Genomic DNA, 5,543 nt, shown 5'->3' with positions numbered 1-5,543 from the left:
GGCCCCCTCCCCTACCCCCCCCCTATGGTGCATTGCCCCCACCAGCAGCAGCAGCAGGCAGGGGTGTTCAGGGCACTCATGCCCGACAGGTGCTGATGCCTGGCAGCACACAGCTCTCGCCAGCGCTGCACATCACGGTGAGGAGCACTGCCCAGCTGGTCAGCCTCTATCGCCGGGGCTCTGCGCTGTGTACATGCAGTCCCTGCACTTGCACGCCACTGGAGGGAAGCCCCATGTGCTGGAGCTGGCTGCCTTCCCTGCCCCCTGCTGCGCAGATCCCAGAACTCCTCCAGAAGTGGAGGGGAGCCCTGTTCCCTGCTTTCCCATGGAGTCCCAGGACCTGTACGGCAGCAGGCAGCAAAGGCAGCCAGCTCCAGCACACAGGGCTTCCCTCCAGCGGCATGCAAGTGCAGGAACTGCATATGGGCGGCGCAGAGCCCTGGTGAGAGAGGCAGCCCAGCCAAGCTGCACTCCTCAGCACGATATGCAGTGCTGGCTGGAGCCGCACACTGCCAGGTGCCAGTGCCTGTACTGAGTACAAGCACCCTAAGCATCCCCACCTGCTGCTGCTGCTACTGGGAGCTACACACCCTGCCCATCCGAGCTCCACGCTGCCGCCAGCCCCAGCCCCATGCTCTGTGCTCCCACCCAGCTGCAGCTCTGCCCTTGCCCCCACCGCTTCCCTACCTGGTGCCTGGAGTGAGTGGGATGCCAGGGAAACCAAGCAGGTCCCCCGGCAGCTGCTGCTGACTGGGCCAAGCCCTTCTGCCCACGAGGGTCGGAGTGAGGCACAATAGGGTATGTTAGCAGGGGGTGTATATATGGGAGCGTTGCTCCCACCCTTGTGGGCAGAAAGGCTGGACGGGGTACAATTAGTTGGTGGGTGTCATGGGCGGCAGCAGCAGGTGGGAACAGCACTTAAGCAGAAAAGGAATCACATCAGTTTGCCCCAGCTCAGCATCTGTATAGCTCGCACACTTCAGTGGAGCTTTTTGGTGGTTTTATCCAATAGCTGATTCAATCGGCTATTAAATAAAAGCACCAAAACCCCCTGCTGAAGCACGTGAGCTATACAGACACTGGACAAGTTGGGTCAAACTGATACAATTGCTCTTCTGGACATGCGCTGTGCTTGGCACACCAAGCTGAAAGTAAAGCTTTGTTTGGGGTTTTATTCCATGTCTGTAAACAGCCTAAGTGTCACAGAGCAGTTAATAACCTGAAGAGCTTGCCAGTGTGATGTTCTAACTCCATAGATAGCATCCAGCTGGCAAGTTATTAATCACAATTATGACTGTAGTAACCCCCTGAGGCAAGTCCCAATAACAAACCTTCCTCTTCCTCATCACAGAAAAGTGCACAACAATTAGAGAAAGCCTTCAGGCTCAGCTTTGTGTAGGGAGCAAAACAAAGCTGTACTCCCCCACTTCTCTCTTGCAATAGGACAGTGAAGAGTAAATGAGTACTGCTCTTCTCAAGGTGCAGCTTCCTCTTGTTCTAACAGTCTTTGCAGAATGGCAAAGCTGTAACTCTATCCCTCACAATCAGTTGCAGAGGTCCTTATCTACCTTGTGGCCAGTTGCAATCAACAAACGTAGCCACAAGGGGGACAAAATCCTCCCAAGTCTCTTGCTTAGCCTCCTACAGTCTAGCCCCACTGGGATTTGTTAGAATGGGACTGAGCACTGTTGAGATCGAATATAATCCATAGAGAGTTTCTACACCATCAGTATAGTCTGTATTCTAGCAAGGGGAAAAGATGATCCAGTAGTCAGGGAATTAAGACCTGGCAACATCAGGAGATCACAGATGTTTCATCTGACTTAAGGCAAGTCACAGACAACAGCAGTGTGTGTCTGCAGAACAGGGCTAACGGCATTTCTCAGCCTCACAGGGGTGCTGTGAGAATAACAGCCTTTAAAATGCTATGGTATTCTAATACAGTGGGAATAGGAGGCCAGGAAGAATGCTGCTAGACATCTGATCTATAATCTATTCATCTAGAAAGTTTTCTAGAAGTTAAAATATTTCAGTCCAAAAAGCCTGGGGCTTGGTATGTTCCTAGCTCTGGTGAAGGCATGCCCAGTTCTAAGACAGGTCTGTACTAGAAGTCATCTTCCTCAAGAAAGCTGGGAGACAGCTACATAAGGGGTATTTGGAAAAGGCTTCAACAAGTTAATACAATAGCATTTGCTGGTGCTGCAGAACCCTTAATTCAGCTTTATTTTTTTTACTAAGTCAATGCTTCACTGATAGTTTACACAACCTGAGCTTCCCATGATACAGTATAGGACATCTATTGCTTCACTTATTCTCTTAGAATTGTGCAGGGCCTTAGTGCAGAACAACTGAGTTTCCTCCCTCCTGCACACCCTCCTCCCCACCCAAAAAACCCAACACCACCCTTGTGTCTCCCCTCCCCACTTTGCTTCTCCTAAAATAGACAAAGGAGCAAAAAGTCTGACAATGGTCTCACATGGAGTCTGATCCAGGTGAAGACATTTGTCATCTCTATTCCCAGAAGGCTGATTAGTGCTGGTCCAGATGGCACCTCAGACTGACTTTCCAGACTGTCAACAGTAATTGTATAGACTTGCTAGAGGAAGCTAGAGGCTTGTGTTTAATTGCATTACTAGCCTCAGCATGCATGGGATTTTGTGACTAAATCAGGACAAGCCTTTGATCTATTCCTACAATAGTGTTTATGTGCCACAAATCTCTTTAGGTTTTCTGCATACTTAAGGCAGAAGTCACAAGTAGAGTAACTTCAGGTGTTTTCCCTTCTTAATATGAACATTGTCACTGAGAGTAGCAGATCTTTGCAGTTCCTGATGGTCATGGTGCCTAAAATGCTCTAGCTATCTTCAAGTGAACTTTTACCACCATTTCCTAGAGGTACATGTGGTTTTCATTTTACATTTAACCAGATTCCAGCAAAGCGCTCTAAACCTAGTGCTGCTGGTATTTTCTCTTTTGTTCATCAGGAGAAAGGCTAGGTCTCCATTTTATTCTGTAAATCACAGAAATAATAGTTGTAGGAAAGGCAATGCTTTGCATTTGGAAAACAGCAAACTGCTGTAAAAAACTTGGGCTATTTAAGTTATAGCAAATAGCTAAAAACCAACCCAGAACTGAGAACTTTTTCTGGGAAGAGTTCTGTCAGTCGTGCCTTGCCAGGTGTCAGCAACCTATGGCCCAAAAGACCCACGCAATCTTGCCAGCTGAGCAGTGGCCAGGCCCTAGCACTAGACTGCCCTTAGAAAAGTTTGCCACCTTCTACACTATCCAGTGCTGAGGTCTCGTGCATCAGGTAGAACATGATGACGCTCAGATTTTTTTTTTTTCTTTTTCAATACACAACCTAAGATGTACCAGCAACTTCCTAACAGTTGCTCATAAAGCTAACAGATTTCTTCCTAATCACAGGGCAAGACTATTAGCCTGCCTGAGACCACAGCCCTTCCCAGAATACAGCTTCCTTATTGGAAAGGCTGGTAAGAAGATAGTGACTAACAATCAGATTCAGCTTTCTCCTATCCGGTTGGATAACTGAAGCTAGATTCTGAAGTTTCTAGGTTGAAAGCTTTCTGCATGGGAAAAAAAATACAGTGTCTTCCCAAGTCTGTAGATACCTTAAAAATCCAGTGAGATGAATAATGGGCTTTTAGCAGCTGAAGCTAACACTTAATACAAATACTTCTCTAAAAGTTAGCGCTCCTCCTTTTTGAAGGGAAGGCAGATGAGAATTTGAAGTTACTTAGTTGGTATTTTCTGTCTCCTCTAGCAGCTTGGAAGGGAGCTTGTTTTCCCTTCAATTGAAAGACATGGTTGGTTCAGGGGTTTAGGTTGTAGCCGTGTTGGTCTAAGGATATAGGCAGACAAGGTTCCTTGGGTGAATTTGATATCTTTTATTAGACCAACCCAAATGGTTGGAGAATAGTTATTAAGCAAGCTTTCGGGTTCAAAAACCCTTCGTCAGGCTAAGGAAGCTGCAGCAGTTGCTGCGTGCTCTTCCTGGATGGAATGAAAAGTAAAGAAGCCAGGGGCTGGGCTGGGGAGTCAGTTGCCAGGCAGATTGTAATGTATCAAAAATCCAATGTCTGTGTTTAGTCCCTGATCTCTAGTATCCAGGAGGTTGATGAAATGGAGCTCATAGGCTCGTCTCTGGGATGTGTTGTGTAAATTTCCCTTGAGGATCAGGACTGAGAGATTGGAGAGAGAGTGGCCCTCCTGTGAGAAATGGTTGGTTCACTAATTTACTGTTTTGCCTGTTTTCTTTAAACTCCCCCTTGACACCAGATCTGGTAGACAAGGGGATATGCTTTAGAAAAAGTGGTGTTACACAGGTCTAAATAGGGTTGGTTGCCAACTCTGCTGGATTGGCTGGAAGTCTGCCGGAATTGGCATCAATGTCCCAGTGACTATTGAAAGCAATCCGGAAGATTTTAATAGGATATTTTAAGAAAGAAAAAAATCTCCCAGAATAGCTTCAGTCAGAGTTGGCAACCCTAGATCTAAAAGCTCATCACATGTAACCTATAGCCATAATTGAGAGCAGAATTTGTGTGTCTCTACCAAGAGTCAAACTATTATCCTGTATTATTTCCAGTGTCAGAAGCAGCATCAAGGAGTGCCATCTCCTTTCTGTTTAGTAAGACAGAGAAACTAATCACCTGAGCCAATATTAGGCTCACTTCTACCCTGGTAAGATTGAGGGAATACTGAACACTCAAATAGTTCTTCCCCTGCACAAGTTCTACAAAGGAAAAGATGCTGCCAGGGCAGTAAAGAAAGCGGTATTAAAACAGGGGCAAGAAAGAGACAACTTTAATAGCAAATTAAATGGATCCTCCCTTTCCTTAGGAGAGGCTGCAAATGTGCACCATTAGACTTTCATCTTCTATGCCATGCATTTGAACTATACTATCAACTAGGGCTGTGTGAAACTTCGGTAGCTGATTCAATTCAGAGATTTGGCCCAATTCGGGGACCAAATCTCCGAAGCTGAATCGAATCGGGAGACCAAGTAAAAGCTCCAAATCAATTCAGAAAAAGATTCAGCTGATTCGAAGATTTGGCCATAGACTAAACAGGCAGCTGACAGCTGCCTCTAGCTGGTAAGTCTGTTGGGGTTGGGGGAGGGAAGGGACGTGCGGAAGAAAGGGATTGGGGCTGGGACAAGCTACCCAGGCAGGGCAGGGGGCGCATTACTCAGGGAGTGAGGGGGAGTATAGCAGCACTGGGAGTGGGAGCTCTTCCTTGCTGCCGCTTGCCCAGCTGGGGTGGCGGGTGAGATGCGGGCACAGTTCACTCCAGGCAGAAGGGGGCAAGTGGCAGCAGGGTATAGCCCTGCATCCCACACCCTGCTGCATCAGCTGGCAAGCGGCAGCAAAGCCCCTGCTCCCAGTGCTGATGCAGGCGCACCAGCGCTGGGAGCAGGAGCTACGCCCTGCTGCCGCCTGGAGCGAGCCACGCCTGCATCCACCCCCCCACCCCCTGTGGCAGCTGGGCATGCAGCTGCAGGGGATAGGCCCCGGGGCTCC

This window comes from Alligator sinensis, unplaced genomic scaffold, assembly GCF_000455745.1.
Source record: "Alligator sinensis unplaced genomic scaffold, ASM45574v1 scaffold2_1, whole genome shotgun sequence".
Lineage (NCBI taxonomy): Eukaryota > Metazoa > Chordata > Crocodylia > Alligatoridae > Alligator > Alligator sinensis.
This window is presented reverse-complemented; position numbering follows the sequence as displayed.